The 21,885-nt window shown below is 41.6% G+C and overlaps 1 protein-coding gene across 3 annotated transcripts in view; it reads left to right on the top strand.

The window, feature by feature from the left end:
* The first annotated feature begins 1,105 nt into the window (after window positions 1-1,105).
* The window catches only part of CTNNA2 (catenin alpha 2), a 1,136,278-nt gene continuing 1,115,498 nt past the window's right edge, over window positions 1,106-21,885 (top strand). The window contains exon 1 of one of the 3 annotated variants that reach the window (XM_059659311.1): window positions 1,106-1,368. The gene's annotated coding sequence lies outside the window, so the exon portion shown is untranslated. The remainder of the gene's footprint in view (window positions 1,369-21,885) is intronic. The other 2 variants (XM_059659308.1, XM_059659310.1) reach the window with 2 other exon arrangements.

Below are 21,885 nucleotides of genomic sequence, written 5' to 3'. Positions count from 1 at the left end.
GGGAACCAGAGGGATATAGTCAACGAAGAAGGAATGAAAAAAAAAGTATGTATGAAGTGATATAGAGCCTACCAATGTCGGCATGAAAAAAACACATTGAAGTTGCTGTGGGCGAGGAGACCAGACAGGCAGCATGCTGTGAACACAGCATCGCTTGTGTCAAACCAAACTGACACAGATTTTTTTCTTTATTTTCCTCTCTTGATTTTAAAACAAGTTAGCTGGCATTGTAGCAGAACAAATATCACTGTGACTTATGTTTCAGATTGTACTCAGCTGTGCACCTCTTGGGTTCTAGCGCTTCTGTAAGTGACATTCAAGCCTCAGTTGGTGTAGTGGGCAGAGCACAAATACTCCCTGCGATCTCTATGTAAGTTCCCCCAACTAAAGTGTAACCTCCTCTAGGACAAACACGAGATATTAAACGTTTTTGCATTTCTCAAAATACCTAAGTAGAGTTCCTGGCTCAAATGAGAGGTTCAGGAATATTCCTGAAATCAATAAAATAATCACAATGCCTTCCACAGAGAAAGTGCTCAACAAAGGCTTGTGAAAGGAGCCAATGCTCCCTTTGCTGTAACATTCCCGTGCTCCCCTAGCTCCTTCTACTGTCCACTCTCCCTCCCCTGGGGACTCCAGGTCCTAGCAAACCTCCCTTCCGCGTCAGTCCCTACTGTCGCTGCACGGGGGGCCCTGCCCTCCTCCTGCCACCGGTCTGTGCCCTCTGCGGCTCACCTTTATTCCTACTATTCAATCCTAGTCCCCTTTCCCCTCCTGGATGTCTCTCGCACTGGCTCTCTGTCCCAGTCCTCCAACCTCCCGCAACTCAGCTCCACGTCCCCGCCCGCAGGGTAACGCGGTTGTCATGGACACGGCACCTGCGCCCTCCACCACCATCCCCTCCCCCCACCTGCCGCGCGGAGCTGGGGGCTTCTCCAACTGCGACCCCGCCCAGCCCGCTCCGAGCTCCCAGGCCGGGCGCTCTCGCGCCGCCCCCACCCCGCCCGGTGCTGCCCGGAGCCCGGCGGAGTCGCGGGGGCCGCGGGGGCGCGCCAGGCAGCGAGCGGCCGCGCCTGCGCACTGACTCCCTCCCCTAGCGGCGATCCGGGCCGCTGCCGCTCGCGCTGGGGCTGGACGCGGAGCGGGAGGGGGGCGGGGGGAGCGGCTCCGCTTCCAGGCTCGAGTGAGGCGGAGACCCGGGCTGGCGGGCGGAGCAGGAGGCACCGCACCTCGGCCAGAGGCGGCTGCTGCAGCTGCTGCCCTTGCGCTCGCCGCCGCCTCTCCAGCGCTTCTGTGATCACCCCTCCAGCTGCTGGGCGCCGCGGCGAGAGAGAGGAGGAGGCGAGAAACTCCCACCGACCCACAGAGGTGAGTCCCGAGCAGAGCATCCTCCATCCTTGCCTGCCTCCCTCCCTCCCTCAACCTCCCTCCCTCCCATCCTCTCCATCCTCCCCTCCCTCCCAGCTCTCCAACCCTCCCGCCCGCATCCTTCCCAACATCCCTCTCTCCTCTCCCCTCCTTTCTCCCTTCTAGCCTTCCTTTCATCCCTTTCTTCCTCTCTGCCGGCCTCACTTCCTTCCCACCCTTTCTTTCTTCCCTGTCTTCCTTCCAGCCGCTCGCCCTAGAGCGCAGCTCCTCATCCTTTCCCTCTTGTCTCCATCTCTTTCTTCACCCCTTCCCGACGGGAGATCCTTTGCCTGCTAAACTGTCCGGGTTCAGGGGCTCCCAGAAAACTGGGCACATATGCTGAGAGACATACTCTTCCACGGCGGATGCCTGGCAGGTCCCGACGTTATTTGGATTAAAGGGTCAAGTTGGAAAGAGTACTAAGAACTGAAAGGGCAAGAGGCTCGAGGAAGAATCTATGGATTTGTGCTGTAGTAGAGTGGGGGCGGGGAGGGTTGTCACTTGGACATGTTGCCCGCAGCCCCCCACACCCCTCTCTCGCCGTTTCTGTTTTCCTCCTGGGAATTACATGTTCTCAGTGTATGTGTCTCACTGATGGAAAATCCAGGCTTCCCTGCCTTGATGGTCTCTGTGAGAAGCCACAAGGAAAGAAGAGAACAAGAAAGAGGGGAGGGGAGAGAAGGGTGGTAGCAGTGGACGCGGCTTGTGTCCTTTTCCCCTGGGCCTATTTGGATGGATGTTTTCAAACCACCCGCCTAACATTTGGCTTGGGATTGAACCTGTGTGTCCTTAGTCCTGTCTCTGCCTACTTCAAAGGCGCAAACTCTCTAAACTTTAAGGCGTGTGCACCACATTATTATTTATGCAATGTTTTCATAGGCACGCAAACCACTCAAGTGGCTTGCTTTGGGGAGATGGGGAGAAGAAGGGTGGAAGAAATGCACTTTGTTCCTTGTGGGTTAACTTCTAAAAGAGGACAATGGACAGGCAGTTTCTGGAGTAATGAGGTTATGGTCCACAGGCTTATCAATATACCACTTTGATAGCATTAGGTGCATGAGAGCCTGTAGCCGATGACCTTACCCGCCTCGCATCGCATCCACCTGACAGGACTTGGGAAGATGTTTGGAGAGAAGCATACAGTGTGATTCCCTTCGTAGTTTATGGAAAAGTTGAATGACCTCTGGGATCATTATTAACAATTTAAAATTTCAGTTGCTTTGGCACCCATTGTTTTCACCAACTCACATGTTTTACTTTGCTTTCTTTAGCCTACACTCCAACCCCTTCTGTTATATAGGTTAATAGTCAGTTGTCAGTTTTCCTTTTTGCAAGCATTACTGCTGCAAAGTTTATTTATGTGTGGCGAGACAGCCATGCCTCAGAATGTTCAGTGTACTCATCATTTCAGAAAGGTCCAGCAAACAGTATAAGTACAAATCAAAAATGGAGTCTTTAGAAGCCTGTATTTTGCCCTATCTATAGTCTCCTTTAAAAAAACAAACAAAAGCAGAAAATATTAAGATCTGTAGAACAGCTGTGTTTTATGTTTAATGAGTATGTGGGGAGGGACTGAAATTAATGGCGGATTCAGTGAAGCTGCCAGTAAAAAAACTATTCTGTGGAGCAAATTATTGATTTTTTTTTCTTTTCATCGAAATTATTATATGCCAGTAGTACAATATGCACTTTTGCATTTTCTGAGAATGTGAAGTCGGAGTTGAGATGAGGAGAATTACCTTTCAAAGTGATGGAGTGCTGATTGGATGAGAGCTGATATAGTTAATCAACTGAAACAGTTTTTAGGAAGTGTGCGATATTAGGAATGATGGACCCACCCCCGGCCCCAACTCTCCTTGGTAGGAATGCAATTCCACTAATGGCTTGGCTGACTCTGCAGTGATGTGGCTGAAGTGTAGTTGAATTATGAGTGTTACCAACATTCTGATACAGAATTGCAATCACTCCTGTGTGCATTGGAATGGCTACCTTATTTGATAATGAACACAGTTGTAGATAAGGGTTGGTGTTCCTTTTCCTGGAATGCCATGAAGCTAGTAAAAACTTTGGTGGTGATTATATATGAATACATAAGTTAGTACCATCCTAATATACTTTCAGATGACTTTTCCCTCCTGGTAACTCTACTGCTCTCTCTCTCTCTCTGTGGGGCTTCATATATGTTGTATGGGAAGGAAGCAGCCCTGCTCATTTAACAAATATTTATTTTTATTGATTTCAGAGAGGAAGGGAGAGGAAGAGAGAGACTGAAACATCAGTGATGAGAATCACTGATTGGCTGCCTCCTGCATGCTTCCTACTGGGGGTTGAGCACACAACCCAGGCATGTGCCCTTGACTGGAAATGAACCTGGGACCCTTCAGTCCGCAGGCTGAAACTCTATCCACTGAGTCAAACCGGCTAGGGCTGCCCTGCTTGTTTTTATTGCAGTTTGCTATAAAGAGTGATGTGGGTGTGTGCTCAGTTTTTAAATACTGTGCTTACTAGGGAAAGAAAGGCACCTTGTATTTCTTTCCTTTGTAAATATTCATTCACTCACTGAAAACAAAATTTACAAGGTTATTAAAGAAAAGAAATGAATACTTGTTTACAGCAAGATTTTGAGAAAGACTGGAGTAAAATTAATAAAACATGAAATAGACAAGCAGCTAATGTCTTATAGAAGCAGCCTGCTACTCTGACTATAATCCAGTTTTCAGATAAAGACCAACTTCTGAAAAATTTCATTTCTACAGGCTTTTGCCTTTAGTTTACCGGACCTTTAAGAATGTATAGTCCATATAAAGCCCAACAGAACATTTTGTGCACCCCATAGGAAATATTCTGGAACATTCTCTGTGCTTCCCTCAGAACGCTTAAAACCTTCCTAACCTTGTGCTTACTGGTATGAGGTTTTTCAAAAGAAGTAAAAGACACTCTTTGACCTTAGCTTACACTCTAGTTGAGAACAGGCATTTGCATGAGGTCATATTTCACAGTAGCAAAGAAGGAGATCTTTGGAGAGAGCTTTAGATTTGAGTGCATGCGCTACTTAAGTAGTAGAGTGTTCTGCCCTTGCATACTATTTAAGTCTTTTTCCTCATCTGCAAAATGGGAATTATGGTGGAATCTGGTTCATGGGATTGCTTTAAGGGTTAAATGTGTTAAGCACAGTACTAGGTACAAAGCATGTGTGAAGTAAGCATAATTATAATGAGGAGAAATGGTTTAAAAACAGTCCAAGATGCCGAAACCGGTTTGGCTCAGTGGATAGAGCATCGGCTTGCGGACTGAAAGGTCCCAGGTTCGATTCTGGTCAAGGGCATGTACCTGGGTTGCGGGCACATCCCCAGTAGGAGATGTGCAGGAGGCAGCTGATCGATGTTTCTCTCTCATCGATGTTTCTAACTCTCTATCTCTCTCCCTTCCTCTCTGTAAAAAATCAATAAAATATATTAAAAAAAAAACAGTCCAAGACAATAGATCAGTGATGGCGAACCTATGACACGCGTGTCAGAGGTGACACACGAACTCATTGATTTGGTTGATTTTTCTTTGTTAAATGGCATTTACATATATAAAATAAATATCAAAAATATAAGTCTTTGTTTTACTATGGTTGCAAATATCAAAAAATTTCTATATGTGACACGGCACCAGAGTTAAGTTAGGGTTTTTCAAAATGCTGACATGCCGAGCTCAAAAGGTTCGCCATCACTGCAATAGATGTAGATGTACTGGAAAGAAATGAAGACCTTGTGTTAGAGGCGTTCCCAAGAGGACAGATGTTTCTGGAGCCAGGGAAAGATTCCAGTCAGGAGTAGCGCTTGAGCTTGGACATAGACTCCTGCGAAGAATTCATGCATGGTCGGTCCCACAGCTGGAAAAGCAGAGCGGGAGGAAGCCTGGTGTGTTTGGGAAGGCTGTTCCTGGAATTTTGGACATACTGATGAGTACATTAAAAGGTATTAGATATATGCAGTCAGAGTAATCACAGTAGCAATTGGGATAAAACAACTTCTTGTGTGTGAGGTCCATTTTATCATAGTGTTAAGCTACCCAGGGGAGTTTGTGTAAGTTCTTTGCCTCACCTGAAGCTCCATCCCAAGACACTGAGGAATCCAAGGTCTGTGTCACAGGGTGGGCCCAGAGTATTGTTTTTGTCCTTTTCTTTAAACTTAAAGAAAACCTGACCTTTCTAAACAGGAATTATTTAATATTATGATAATATAGTTATCACAGCTCTCTCCTATTTTGCAAAGTATTTTTGGACTCTTTTCTTGGAGATAATAACCAGGATTATTTTATGTTGGTATATATGAAGCCAGTGTTTGTTAGAGTAATTGTATCTTCTGGAACTTTATTTTCACTTTATTATTGACTTTGCTTAATTACCATAAGCCCTTTTCTTGGGGGGAGGGGGGCTGTTCAAAATTATTAATAATTCCGAATGGGTTCTGATCTTTAAAATGTTTTACTGGGGGTGAAGGTGGGCTAAGGATAGAGGATCTGTCTGGCATTGTGTCTGAGCAAGTTAAATATCTTCTCAGTGTGGGGTGGCAGTTGCTCACTAGCTAAGACTGTTTATAAAACTTTGTGTTTGGTCAGTGTTCATTAACTTTTTTGAAATATATACCCATGAATAATTCATCCAACATTATAGTGATATAATTAATATCCAACATTATAAGTGATATAATTAAGTTATTTTATATATGTAAAAAGAGATTTTTAGAACATTTTACCTGTAGGTAACAAAGGTCAGTTTTTATAGTGTTCATGTTTAATCCATTTTCAATAGATAGACACAATTTCATTGCTTTCTCCAACATGGTTAATGCTTTTCTTATATTTTTTATTTTGTAGTTCTAATAAGATAAGAAATTGGTTTTGTGGTTATTATCTTAAGATACATAGTTAGAATATGAATATATATATATATATATATATATATATATATATAGGCTAACAGTTTAACAGACCACAGACCGTAGCATTTTTATTTTATATTTTAAGGTTTTTCTCAATATTCTGATGTCTTAAAGATTCAGCAGATCTAAATAAAACATCTTCAAATATATTACCTCTAGTCAGTTTCATATTAAAGCATCAGTAATTTTTGAAAAAATTGACTTTTGGACATTTTTATTTTTTTTCAAATGTGAATTTTACTGTGGAGGTGAATTCTAACCCGACCACAAATACGCATTCTATAACTCTTTGAGATTATTACTTGTAACACATTATAAAAGACACAAAGAGATAGTCTGACTTTATAAAGCTTAATTTACCTGACTTTTGTGCCTCTTTGCTTAAAGGCTGCCTGTGTATACAACTCTGAGACTGTTACTTTTCAGCTGTGAGTCCCATGTGCATTAACAGGAGTGAAATAAGAATTGTGAACTCAGGTTAAGGTGTGTCCAAGCAGAGAGGTGGAGTAAGGATGGAATAAAATGAATTCACTTTTGTTTCATCTATTGAGCTGAAAATTTATAACTGCCTGATTAATTAGGGGTTTCCTATATTTTTGCTCCCATGCAGATACAGTCCATATTGCAGTTGTTTATATAGACACATATATGTATATACATATGTGTATTTTTTTCAGTTAGCAGTCTTTCAGACTAGATCATGGTTGTGAAGCATTATGTAAAACCAGGTATTGGTTTTTCAGTATCTTGCTAGCTTTCAGTGTATTGCTATTTTGTTTACTTTTCTTTTGGGGAGAGCCAAGTAATACAACACTTGTGCAAACAGCCCGATTGGGCTAGAGATCCAGATCAGCTAACATCCTAACTTGCTCCAGTGTTCCTACTTTAAATGACTGACATGCCATTGTGTCGGGGTAGAAGTAATTTAATTTTATAAGATCACAAGGGCTATAGAAACATTAATAGGACACTTTTGATATATTCATTTTATGTAAATTGGGTTTATGTTGTTCATTCCATATTGGCAGTAAATCCACAATCTTTTTTTTTTTATAGTGCCTTGGTGTTTCACAACTAAAGGTATGAACTCTTTTTTAAAAAATATATATTTTTATTGATTTCAGAGAGGAAGGGAGCGGGAGAGAGAGATAGAAACATCAATGATGAGAGAGAATCATTGCTCAGCTTTCTCCTACACATCCCCTACTGAGAATCTAGCCCTCAACTGGTCATGTGCCCTGACAGGGAACCAAACCACAGCCTCCCGGTTCATAGGTAGATGCTCAACAAAGCTATTAACTCTTAATGGAGACATGTCAGTTCTCTCACAGCCTACTAGAACTGACAAGGACGCCATAAATGACCAAAGAATCTGATGTTCTCATCTGATTTTAATTGTGTTTAGACAAGGGTTTGGTGAGAATCCAGTCATCCAAGTGTATCGGAAATTCATAGGGCCCAAAGCAGTTGTTAAATATCATTAATTCATCTTTCAGTAAGAAGGTAGGAATGTACCTTAAATATCTCAGGAAGAATGAATTGCCCTCAGCTAGTTCTAGGAGAGGGCAACTCACAATTCTTGAGAATTTATGACTACTCTTCATTGTTTTCTTCAGGTATTGATACCTGCTGGTGTTATTTAACAAAATATGCCCCATTTCCCTTCTCAACTATGCAGAAATGGCATAAGGAGGTCTATATAGAACTCCTTGGAAAAAAATGTCAGCATTTACATTTATCCCTCTCTTCAGTTATATGTTCTATATATTTTTTAAACACATTAACCTAATCTGAGTTCATACAACAGGATTTTTTAAAATCCTTGCTCTGTCAAGAGCATTGGGCTATATTATGTATATATATAAAAGGCTAATATGCAAAGTGTCCCCTCAGGAGTTCCACCAGGATACCGGGAGTTTGATCGCTCGCTATGACGTGTGCTGACCACCAGGGGGCGGCACGGAATGAAGGAAGGCCCTGGCTGGCAGCCGGAAGGCCCTGATCAACCCTGATCGCCAGCCAGGCCTAGGGACCCTATCCATGCATGAATTTCGTGCAGCAGGCCTCTAGTAATTTTAAAAAAGCACTGAATCAGACCTCAGGACACCTGTGTTTTTCCTCCAGGTTTTCAGCTAATTAGTTGTATGACTAGATAAGCCTCCAGCTGTCTAAAGCTTATTTATTAAATGTTTAAGTGACTTGGATTAGATGATATATGGAGTGTCTTCTAGCTATAAAATTCTAAATTTCCACATGTGATTATTCTTTAAAATTTCAAGGCATGTGTGCGGTTTGATTTTTTTCTTTTGAAACATAAACCACTTGCTACATGAGAAAACCGTCATCTTCAGTGCCATGGGCTTTCCCTTTTGAAAGAAAATTGCAAATTTAGCTTCACAGTGTCTCTGGACAAAGGAGAACTAAGAAATATTTCATTTTCTTACCTCCCCATCTTTTCCCTCTTTCTCCTTTTTAAGATCTTTCCTGGATTGCAGGTACAGTTAGTTACCTTCATTTAGGGACCAGCCCAAAGTACAGTTGGATTGTTTGTGTAATGTCACTATCTTTGAAAAACACTAAATGATATTTATGTAATTAGAATAACATTTATTTAAGAAGTTATATACTAGTATACTCTAAGGTTAATATTTTTGTCTTGCTTCTCCCCGGATCCTATCCTGTGGGACTGTGTGGTCACCAGTCTTTCTATCAATCCAGCTCCAAATTCCCATTAAAAACTTTGAGCCCTACCCGGTTTGGCTCAGTGGATGGAGTGTCGGCTTGTGAACTGAAGGGTCCTGGGTTTGATTCTGGTTAAGGGCACATACCAAGGTTGCAGGCTCCTCCCTGGCCCTGGGCCCTGGTCAGGGCTTATGTAGGAGGCAACGCATCAATGTGTTTCTCTAACATTGAGATTTCTCCCTGTCTCTCCCTCTCTCCAAAAATCAATGGAAAAATATCCTCGGGTGAGGATTAAAAAAAAAATTATAATTAAATTTGCTGAGATATGTTTTATATATATTAATAAAGTACATCCATTTATAGTTGTGTGTTGACAAATATACCTGTGTAACCACCACTGCAACTAAGATAAATTTCCATTGCCTCTGCTTTATTTGATTTTCATCTTTATAGATTAGGTTTTCTTGTTCTAGAAATGGATATAGTTGAATCATAAAAATATGCACTCATTTTTGTCTCTTTTGTTGGGCACATGTTTTGAGATTTGTAAATGATTTTGAATATATAAACTTCGAGAAGAAAATAGAGGAAGAAGTCTGTGATTTGGTTGAAGCAAAGAAGTCTTAGGATGCAAAAGCACTAATCATAAAATTATAGGAAAAATAGTAACTAAACTTTGTATCAAAAAAAGCCCACTCTTCAAAAGACACACAATTTGCTAAATGTATGTATCTCTATGTATCTGAAAGAAGACTAATTATTCTAGTTGTATATAGAACTCTTGCATCTCAATAAGAATACAAACAATCCAACTAAAAATGAACAAAATATCCGAAGAGCTATTTCACAAAAGAAGCAACGAGCATATAGAAAGCCACTTAACCCTCTTATTCACCCAAATAATGAAATTTAAAAACCACAGTATACTACCACTCTACAAACACTAGAATGGCTAAATTGAAAAAGACCAACAATATCAAGTTTTGGAGAGTGTGAAGTAACCAGATGATGCACTGAGAGTTTGCTGGTGGGAATGTAACACTTTAGGAAACAAGTTGGTAGTTTCCCTGAATGCTAAAAATACTCTTAGCACACAACCTGGAGATTCTGCTCCCAGGTGAAATTAAAACATATGCACAAAGACTGTTTTTACATGAAACTGAATATCAGCTTTGCTCATAATAGTTTCAAACTAAAACCAATCCAAATATCCACCAGATTCCTATTTTAAAGTTGTTCTTTTCAAATGGAAAACAAAGCCACTGATAAGTTTTTTTTTTTAAAGCAGTGCTGTTTGCCATGTGTAACCTGGCAGCAGAAGAAAGGAAATACATTCAGAAATATTTGTAAACATAAGAAATCCAGAGGTAGGTCACTCCAGGCATCAGACCTAGGCTTAGATTCTCCTCTCTGCCGGTCTCTGGACTCTGCCCTTCTGGGTCCAGACCTCAACTTCAACCAGTGGTCCCGTCTGATCTCACTGGCCAGCACTGGATCACATGGCCATCCCCATCCAGTCAACAGCAGGGGGAAGGAATCACCATGCATGATGGGCTTATGGGTAGATGAGCCGAATGGCAGTTCTGTTCAGAAAAAGGAAGGGGGAAAGGGATGTTGGGTAAGCAAATAGCAGTGTTTGTGATCATTTGATTTAGAGACTTGCCATGGTGTTCTCAGTCTTTGGGAAAGAGGTTGAAGTAGAAAGCTAGGTTTGTAGGAGAAGAGGAATGAAAACATTTAGACCCTAGTTCAGGGGAGCGAGTCTAGATCTAAGGGAATAGTTCAAAGTTGGCAAGCAGACAAATAGTGGCGAGCAGAGCCAGGCCCAGGGGGCCCATGGAGCTGGGACAGGAGGCAAAAGTCCGCGCTGGCACTAGCCTGAAAACCCGGCAGGCCAACTTGATTGCTGTTTGCCCATCTGTGAAATCAGGACCTCGGGCAAGAGGATTTTCATGTTTTGCTTTTAAAGCAGAAACTAAAACAGTAATTATTCTCTCTTTTTTTTAAAGGTGTTCTCAACCACTTTAGATTCTTGTGTGTGTGAGTGTGTGTGTGTGTGTGTGTGTGTGTGTGTGTGTGTGTTTCCCTAATAATTCTGTTATGAACCTCGGCCTGCATTAGTTCCTTATAAGTCCTAGCTAATGGATTAAGCCTCGAAACTCATTCTATCTTTGAACAAATCCTATTTCTGGTTAAACAAATGGAGCAGTCATACATCAAGTAAAATTTCTCTTTTTTTAAAATATTTTTTTTATTGATTTCAAAGAGGAGGGGAGAGGAATAGAGAGATAGAAACATCAGTGATGAGAGGGAATCATGGATTGGCTGCCTCCTGCACATTGGACTGAGCCCACAACCCAGGCATGTGCCCTTGACCAGAATTGAACCTGAGATCCTTCGGTCCACAGGCCAACGCTCTATCCACTAGCCAAACCAGCTAGGGCTCAAGTAAACTTTCTTACAAGTTGTTGAAACCACTGCTTTGCAGGATATAGCCCTGGATCTGTGTATGAATAAGATATAGTAGCACTTGATCTCATGATGTAACAGTCTAGTAGAGGTGAAAAGTACCTGAACAGTTTAATCCCAGAAAGAACATGACAGCTAGAACATGACAGTGTGTAGTGCAGTGTGGTACGGACTCCACAGTGGCATGGGTCTCAAGTCCAGGCGGACACAGAACCAGAAGCTTTGCTCTAGTATGGATGGGAGAGAGGTGAAGGAAGGGATGACCTTGTATTAGTGCCTTATTCAGCCCTGCCTTGGTCTGGGAACTGGGACAGGCTGAGTCAGCAGGAAGATGAGATTAATGAGCACTGCAGGGGGAGAGGAGAAGTCACATCCAGAACTGAGGCTGAGACTCTGATAACTGCTCAGGAGGCTGCTGAGGAGTGGGACGGGCGTAAAGGGGAGAGGCTGGGAGGCAGGAAATATTTGGACACTATCTATATAGAGGTATCTCAAGAATGCAGCCACAGAGGGTACATTGTTTCAAAAGGAACATGTTTTGTGTTTTTACACTTTCATCAATACATGACCATTGTAGAGCATCTAGAAAATAACAAAGAAAATAAATGTGAGAATAAAAATTACTGAAGTCTAACTCTCCAGTGAACATTTGATGAATTTCTGGTTGTTTTTGTCCCCCTCCCCCTCCACGTGATGAGTATACAGTATCCGAGTTTATCATGTAGAAGACTTTTCAAAGCAAAGCTGAGATCATAGGTATTATGTACTGTGTTCTCATTTTTAATTAAACATATTGAGCATTTCCTAGGAAAATGAAAAGTCTTCTTTCACATCAATATCTGTGTAACATTACATTGATTGGAGTTTAAGTTTCCAGTTTTTGGCTACCTACAGAGGTAAAATGCTTGTGCTCTCTGCCTTCAAGTATGGGCTGTGTCCTGGACAGATTGACTTTGGGAGACTAAGGAAAGTGCCTCAAAGGTGCAGGTGGTCAAGGTCTATGTAGCAAGATATACATTTTTATATTTACTTAAATGGTAACATGGTGTTCTATCCCTCATTTTCACTTCACATATAGCTTAGCTGGTAATAAATATATACACCATTTTTTAAAATGTAACTTTTTATTGATTTTAGAGAGGAAGGGAGGGAGAGAGAGAGAGAGAGAGAGAGATCAATGATGAGAGAGAATCATTGATTATCTGCCTCCTACACACCTACATTGGGGATGGAGCCCACAACTCGGGCATGTGCCCTGACCAGGAATCAAACCCTGACCTCCTGGTTCATAGGCCGATGCTCAACCATTGAGCTACACTGGCCGGGCCACACCATTATTTTTTAACCGCTACCTATTATTTTATAGTGTGGTTGTACTATGATTTATTTAATCCTTGTTTTTTTATATATTTAGTTCCTGTCAATTTGCTATTTCACACTATGCCGTGGAAAACATCCTTAAACAGGTTTCTTGTCCACATGTACTAGTGTGTGCTTTTAAAAGGGTAGACTGATAATTGTAAGTTTGGAGTCATGAGGTGTGCACATTTTAGATTTTAATAGTTGATGCCCAATTGCTCTTTAAAATGGTAGTGCTAATGTACATTCCACCAGCAGATCAGGAAATATAAATGTCCTTACCCTTTTACCAGTATGGCATAATTTTAAAGTTGGAGAAGTTTACCATTGAATAGGTACAAATGGTATCTCTTTGTCATATGAATTTGTTTCTCTGATTTCTAGAGCGGTTGAGTATCTTTTCTTTTTTGCCTAATGGCCTAATGTTTTGCTTCTGCTGTGATAAGTGTGTTTGTATGTTTACCGAGGTTTTTCTAGTGGATTATTTATTTTAGTATAATTTACTTATTATATTCTCTGGATTTAAAGACTGTTGTCCCCGAAGTAATAATATGCTATCATAACTACAATAGTTTAACAGTATGTTGTGATAGCCAGTAAGTGATAGATTTTCTTTTTCCAAACTTTTCTGTTTTTATACCTTCTCTTTAGAAGGATGTGAAAACTAGGTTATCAAATTTCATAAATAACACCCTTGATATTTTAACTGGTACTATATTTAATTAAAGATAATTTGAGAAGAGAAGTAACAACTTTCTAATTCAGGGGTTTGGAATGTCTGGCCTGCAGGCTGTATAAGTTCCAAGAAATTATTTGGTCTGGCCCTGCCAAGTCATTAGGGGTGAGTTAATTAAATATTTGACCAGCCCTAGCTGGTTTTGCTCAATGGATAGAGCGTTGGCCTGCGAACTCAAGGGTCCCGGGTTTGATTCTGGTCAAGGGCAAGTACCTCAGTTGCAGGCTCCTCCCTGGCCTGGGCCCTGATGTTTCTCTCACACTGATGTTTCTCTTTGTCTTTCCCTCTCTCTTCCACTGTCTCTAAAAATCAATGGAGCCCTGACTGGTTTGGCTCAGTGGATAGAGCATTGGCCTGGGGACTGAAAGGTTCTGGGTTCGATTCTGGGCAGGGACATGTGCCTTGGTTGCGGTCACATCGCCAGTAGAGGCTGTGCAGGAGGTAGCTGATCAATGTTTCTCTCTCATTGATGTTTCTAACTCTCTATTCCCTCTCCCTTCTTCTCTGTAAAAAATCAATAAAAAATATATTTAAAAAATCAATGGAAAAATATTCTTGGATGAGGATTAAAAAAAAAGTGTTTGACCAAATACAGCAGGCTAATTTTTAAGTTGATAATTTTATATGGCCCATGAATGATATTATAAATATCCAAATGGCCCTGGTAGAAAAAAGGTTCCTCACCTCTATCATCTAGTTTATAGTCCTTCCATTGCCATGTTTGTTTGTTTTTTTCTATGAAGAAAAAAAGTTATGATACTGAGGGCCATAAAAAATGAATGACATTTATTAAGAAGAGACAGTTCATGGTTCAAATATTGCTCATTTTTTCTTTTATTTTTCTTCAAATTTTAAATTAGAAATTTTTTATTCTAACTTAGATTTAGCATGAATGATTCTTCATCTATGAAAGTAGGGTGAAGATGTTATACAGCATAACAGCTCCAGTATAAAAATGATGACAAAATAACAGCCAAAGACTAAAGTAATTTATATAAAAAAAATAAAGTCATTTAGATTTAGTATGAATGATTCTTCATCCATGAAGTACACTATACTATAGTCTAAATATACCTTTTTACTTAAAAAAAAATTATTCTCAATATTTACTTCTTCCTTAGTACGTCAAATATCCTATCTAATAAAAGACAAAAAGGGTAATTAACCGTACCTCCGCTACGCTTCCCATTGGCTAATCAGGGTGATATGCAAATTAACTGCCAACAAAGATGGCGGCTGGCAGCCACCCAGCTGAAGCGAGCAGGAGGTTTGCTTGCTCCAGTGATGGAGGAAGCCAAGGTTCCCCGCCTGCCGCGGCCCGGCTCTGAGCTCCAGAAGCAACAATGTTTCAAATATAAAAGCTAAACAAACCCTAGATACCTGCTTTCAGCTGGCCGGGGCCTCAGAGCTGGGAGCGCCAGTGACTGAACAGCAGGCTGTGTTGGGAGACCAGGCTGGCATAGGAGGGCAGTGAGGGGTGACCAGGCCAGCGGCGGGGGGGGGGGGGGGGGGAGGTTAGTGAGATATGACCATATAAAATGATCAGGAATAACTTGAATAAAGATCGGTAAGGTCTATACCAGAAAACTACAAAACTTCACTAGATGGAACATGGGCAGACAGCCCTGGAATGTCTCTGAATTGGAAGACCCTTCGTTCCAACATCTATATATATATGTACAATACATATACAATGCAATACGTATACAATGTTTCAATTATAGAAAGTAAATAAATCCCAGAATCAAAAAAAAAAGAAAAAAAGGAGAGGTTGGGAGCTTCAGTCGCCTGCCAGCCAGAAAACGGCCCTCAGCCCCTCACCCAGACTGGCCAGGCATCCCAGTGTGGACCCCCACCCTGAAGGGGGTGTGACCAGCTGCAAACAGCCATCAGCCCCTCACCCAGGCTGTCCAGGAACCCAAGCAGGACCCCCCACCCTGATCTGGGACACCCTTCAAGGCAAACCAGCCGGCCCCCACCCGTGCACCAGGCCTCTATCCTATATAATAAAAGGGTAATATGCAAACTGACCCTTATAGCAGAAAGACTAGGAATGACTGGTCACTATGACACACACTGACCACCAGGGGGCAGACGCTCAATGCAGGAGCTGCCCTCTGGTGGTCAGTGCACTCTCACATGGGGGAGCTCTGCTCAGCCACAAGCCAGGCTGATGGTGGTGGTGGGAGCCTCTCCTGCCTCCTCAGCAGCGCTAAGGATGTCTGACTCCCCGCTGGCAAGTGGACATCCCCCGAGGGCTGCTGGGCTGCCAGAGGGATGTCTGATTGCCATCTTAGGCCCAATCCCCCCAGGGAGCAGGTCTAAGCCAGCAAGTTGTCATCCCCGGAGGGGTCCCATACTGCGAGAGGGCACAGGCTGGGCTGAGGGGACCCCCCCCCCCCAGTGCACAAATTTTTGTGCACCGGGCCTCTAGTATTATTATATTTAAAATCAATCAGTATATTTGTTAATCTTTCTCTTTGGAATAAGCAGTGTATACCTGGATTCCATATACTCACTTCCAAATATTTACTTAGTATGTTTCTAGGCCTTTATACCTAAGTATTTTACAGTGATTTTTTAATGTGGCTCTTCAATAGCATGGGCTAGATTTTTTCTGGACCTTGGACTGCATTGAGTGAACACTGTTCTGATGATGGTGATAACATGCTTATGCTAATATTCACAATATTAAAATTTCTAAAGTTTATCTAAATGACTTTATTCTTTGGCTGTTATTTTGTCATCATTTTTATACTGGAGCTGTTATGCTACATACCATCTTCATCCTACTTTCCGCATTGCTTTTTGGAATGTTTAAATACTAAGACATCAGCCAGTTCTGCACTACTCATTAGCTGTGGAAGTGTTCTGTTTGGTGCAGAGTTTAATTTTTGGGTACTAGATCTTTTTCAGACATCAGGGGAAGGTGAACTTTAGTATTATTTTTATGACCTTTAATCATGAAAAATGGTTAATTTGAATGAAAACCTTTCAGTGATTCTGCACATTAAGAAAATGGGCAAATCGCCTTGAATTAACTGTAAGTATTCAACTGGTCTAAGCTGTATGCATATATATCGATATTGATTTATCATTAATGAACCCATCACGTCAAAATTCTGTGATCCACATCAGTTATTAAAGATGATACAAATTGAAAGCATGGATTTTCTTTGTAGGATATTAATTGAATATGGATGTGAAATTATTAGTAAGTGGCAAGTCAAGATATTTTTATTAATTCTGAATCACTTTATCTAGTTTATAAAAATGTGGTTAAAATTTTAATTCTGTCTTTTCATAGAGAATTGCACAAATAAGTATGTTATAATAATACGAATACTATAAGTTTGAACAAAGATATCCATGAGCAGCATATAGCTGTTTTCGGCTTGAATAATTTGAGGTAGATCTATTTATCTGATGAAATTATCTTGACGCCTGGCTGCCTATGGAAGAATTTTGTGTGCTGTTGCTGTGATGAATAGCTGATCTCTAAAATTAAGGTGCATTACATTTTGTGGCTGCTTATTTTAACTTACTGTTGCAGAATTGTTTTTAACTAAGACAAGTTAATGTATAAAAATAAATATTCTTTTTTAAGTATTTATTGTAAATATTTTATAAAAAATTATAGGTATGTGATATAAAAAGTTTTCTCAGGGAGAATGTTAACTTTGAACAGATTTTATTTCTATCTTATTATAATTATAAAATAACTTATACTCAGTATTTTCCCTTTCATTTAAAAAAGTGCAGATATTTCCTAATATATAAATATTGGAGACTTGTATACTGAAAATTTTAAAACATCATTAAAAGAAATGGAAGGACCTAATAAATGGAAAGACATCAGTGTTTACACATGGTAGCTTTCCCTAATTTAACCTGCAGGTTCAATGCTATAATTATCAAAATCCCAGCTGCCATTTTTGCCAAAATCAACAAACTGATCTTCATATTCATGTGGAAAGCAAGAATAGCCGAAAATAGCTTTGAAAAAAATGGAAGGATTCACCCTTACCAGTTTTAACATTTATTACAAAACTGTAGTCATCAAAACTGCATGGTACTGACATAAGTGTACACATGTAGATCTATGTAATAGAATTGAGCATTTATATATAAACCCGTACATTTTTTAAAAAAATATATTTTATTGATCTTTTACAGAGAGGAAGAGAGAGGGACAGATAGCCAGAAACATCGATGAGGGAAAAACATTGATCAGCTGCCTCTTGCACACCCACTACTGGGGATGTGCCCGCAACCAAGGCACATGCCCTTGGCTGGAATTGAGCCCGGGACCTTTCAGTCCGCAGGCTGACGCTCTATCCACTGAGCCAAACCGGTTAAGGCTAAACCCGTACATTTATGGCCAGTGTTTTTTTTTTTTTTTCCAGCAAGGGTGACAAGACAGTTCAATTGGGGAAAAGGGAGTCTTTTCAAGAAATGGTGCTGTGGCAACTGAATGTTTACATGCAAATGAATGAATTTGGACCCCTTCTCTCAACATACATACCTTAGACCTAAATATAAGAATTAGCTATAAACTTCTTAGAGGAAAAATTGATTTGACTCCTAATGATCTTGGATCAAGCCAATAGTTTCTTAGTTGTGACATCAAAAACAAAAGCAACAAAAGAAACAAGAAGATAAATTGGATTCTATCAAAATGAAAAATGTTTTTGTATCAAAAGATACCAAGAAATGAACAAACAAGAAAAACAAACAAAAATACCCATCACGACACAGACAACAGCATTGTGATTACCACAGGGAAAGGGGGTGGGAGGAGTAGTAGTGGGTTAACGGAGTCAAATATATGGTCACAAAAGAAGATTTGACTTTGGATGGTGGGCACACAATGAGATATACAGATGATGTATCATAGAATTGTAAACTTGAAACCTATATAATTTTTTAACCAGTGTCCCCCAATAAATTTAATTAAGAAGAAAAATGACAGCATGGAGAGGAGAACGTGAAAAAATATTTACAATCATCCTATCTAATAAAAGAGAGACATGGTAATTGGCGTACGACCGCTACTCTTCCCATTGGCTAATCAGCATGATATACAAATTAACTGCCAGCCAAGATGGCGGCTGGCAGTCAGGCAGCTTGAAACTAACATGAGGCTTGCTTGCTTCAGTGACGGAGGAAACCAACCTTCCCCGCCTGCTTTGGGGGCCTTTGAGCCTGCAGTTTAAGAAACATTGTAACGAATATAGAAGCTAAACAAAACCCCAGAAACCTGCTTTCAGCCAGCCGGGATCTCAGAGCTGGAGTTGATACAGAGTTTCGATTATAGAACCGAAACAAACCAGATACCTGCTTTCAGGAGCGGAGGCCTAAGAGCTACAGCCTCAGAGCTAAAGCTGGCCCAGAATAAAAAAAGAAAAAGAAAAAATGGAGCAGTTGGGAGCTTCAGTCGCAGCCTGAAATAGTCCTCAGCCCCTCACCCAGACTGGCCAGGCACCCCAGTGGGGACCCCCACCCTGAAGGGTGTGTGACCAGCTGCAAACAGCCATCATCCCCTCATCCAGGCTGGCCAGGCACCCCAGTGGGGACCCCCACCCTGATCCAGGACACCCTTCAGGGCAAACCAGCCAGCCCCCACCCATGCACCAGGCCTCTATTCTATATAGTAAAAGGGTAATATGCCTCCCGGCACCGGGATCGGCGGAGCCACGAAGCCTCCGGGCACCAGGATCAGCGTGATGGGGGCAGCGCCCAAACCCCCTGATCGCCCTGCGGCTCTGTTTGTGACAGGGGGTGGGGCCACAACCTCTCTATCGGCCCTGCTCTGTTCCTGAGAGGGGAAGGTGCCCCAACCCCCTGTTTGGCCCTGCTCTGTGGGTGATAGAGGGCGGCACCCCAACCCCCTGACCGCCCTGTGGCTCTGTGTGTGACAGGGTGCGGCACCCCAACCCCCCATCCCCACCCCACGGGCCCTGCTCTGTGATGGGGTAGAGCCATAACCTCCCCATCGGCCCTGCCCTTGGTGTGACAGTGGCGGCCCCCCAACCCCCTGATCCGCCCTGCTCTGTGTGTGACGGGGGTGGTGCCCCAACTCCCCTATCGGCCCTACTCTGTGAGTGACAGGGGGAGCTCCTCAACCCCCTGATGGGCCCTGCTCTGTGCGTGACAGGGGGGAGCTCCCCAACTCCCAATCGACCTTGCTCTGTGCGTGACAGCGGGGAGCTCCCCAACCCCCTGATCAGCCTGCTCTGTGCGTGACACGGTACGGAGCCCCAACCCCCCTAATCGGCCTGCTCTGTTCATGACAGGGGGCAGCGCCCCAACCCCCTGATTGGCCCTGCTCTGTGCGTGACAGGGGTGGCGCCGCAACGTCCCCATCGACCCTGCCTTGAGTGTGACAGGGGGCGGTGCCCCAACCCCCAATCGGCCCTACCCTGAGCGTGACTGAGGGTGGCATTGCAACCTCCCAATCCGCCCTGCTCTGTGCATGACAGGGGGTGGCGCCCCAACTCCCCAATTGGCCCTGCTCTGAGCCCGACCAGGGGCTGCACCTAGGGATTAGGCCTGCCCTCTGCCACCCGGGAGCAGGCCTAAGTCGTCATCTCCCAAGGGGTCCCAGACTGTGAGAGGGCAGACGCCGGGCTGAGGAACACCCCCCCCCCCAGTGCACAAATTTTTGTGCACCGGGCCTCTAGTGTATATAATAAAACTCTAGTATCCAGAATACATAAACAGCTATTATAACTGGATAATAAAAAAGGCAAATACATAAATAAAAAGAGGGCAAAGGACTTGAATAGATATTTCTCACAAGGATATATAAAAATGGCAAGTAAGCAAATGAAAAGATGCTCTTCTTCATTAATCATTAGATACATGCAAATATACTAATAAAACACTATGAGATACCTATTCATACCTACTAGGCTGGCTCTAATAAAAAAAGAGGGACTCTATAAAATGTTGGTGAGTCTGTGGAAAAATTGGAATCCTCATATATTGCTGGTGGACTATAAAATGCTGCAACCACTTTGGAAATTTTACTACCTTCTCAAAAAGTTGCATATAGTTATCTTATGACCCAACAATTCCACTCCTAGGTTTATACCCAAGAGTACTAAAAACATATATTAATACAAAACTCTATACACTTATATCCATTATTTGTTACAGCCCCAAACTGAAACTATCAATTGAAGAACAGATAAGCAAAATGTGGGTATATCATTACACTGGGATAATATTCAGTTATAAATAGGAATAAGTACTGATACATGTGAAAACATGGGTAATCATGGAAACATTATGTTAAGTGAAAAAAGGCAGGTATAACATGTCACATATTGTATGATTTCATTTATATGAAATGTCCAGATAGGCAAATTTATATAGACAAGAAAACAGAGTAGTAGTTACCAGGGATTGGGGGAAGGGCAGAGGTGATGAATGAGTGCTATGGGTATGAGTTTTGTTTTTGAGGTGATGAAAGTTCTGGAATTAGATAGTGATGATGGTTGCACATACTGGCTGGGCATATTAAAATATGGCTGAATTTTATATTTTAAAATGGTGAATTATGTTATGTAAAATGTATCTCAAAAATACAAGGCAAGTAGATCAAATAATTATTTGAAGTTTTATTTGTTTTTCTATTTGGAAAATAGGAATCATTAATTGTCTTAATTTTAAGACATATATTTTTTATAAGACATGAACTGAAAGCAAATACGCATTGTAGAGTAGAATTAATTGTACTATGTTTGTGTAATTCTGTAAATGAATATTGTACTTTGAAAATGATATTTAATTGTGCTCACAGCTAGGCCTGATACAGCTGAAAAGACATGTTTTAATTGCCTTTCTTAGGTAAGATACCCTACTAAGACTATCAAGATGAGTGAGACATGATGTCTGCCATTAGGACAGGCCACAGACAAATAACTAAAGAAAATGTTAGGAAGTAGAGGAATAGACAAATTTTTAGATAGCAACAGTGAAGGAGTATTTATGGTCAAACAACATTAGATAAAGGTCAAGAAGACTTACATTTGAATGGGAAGTGGAAGAACATGTAGAAGTTTCTCATAAACACAAATTATAACATAGTATTCCAGGCTAAGGAGAAAACATGAAGGTAGGGATGTCACCAGTTTTAGGGACCAACAAATAATACAGTTGCCAGTGTGCTTGGAAGAGGGATGATGCATGAGGAGGTGGAAGGGATGGAGAAAACAGCACTGATAAAATAGGAATCAGAAACCATCTGGATATGAGAGAATGAGGGTAACGATACAGAAAAGGATAACTGATTTT

The sequence above is a fragment of the Myotis daubentonii genome, chromosome 12, assembly GCF_963259705.1.
Source record: "Myotis daubentonii chromosome 12, mMyoDau2.1, whole genome shotgun sequence".
Taxonomy (NCBI): Eukaryota; Metazoa; Chordata; class Mammalia; order Chiroptera; family Vespertilionidae; genus Myotis; species Myotis daubentonii.
The sequence above is the reverse complement of the archived record's forward strand: the minus strand, read 5'-3'. Positions and strand labels throughout refer to the sequence as shown.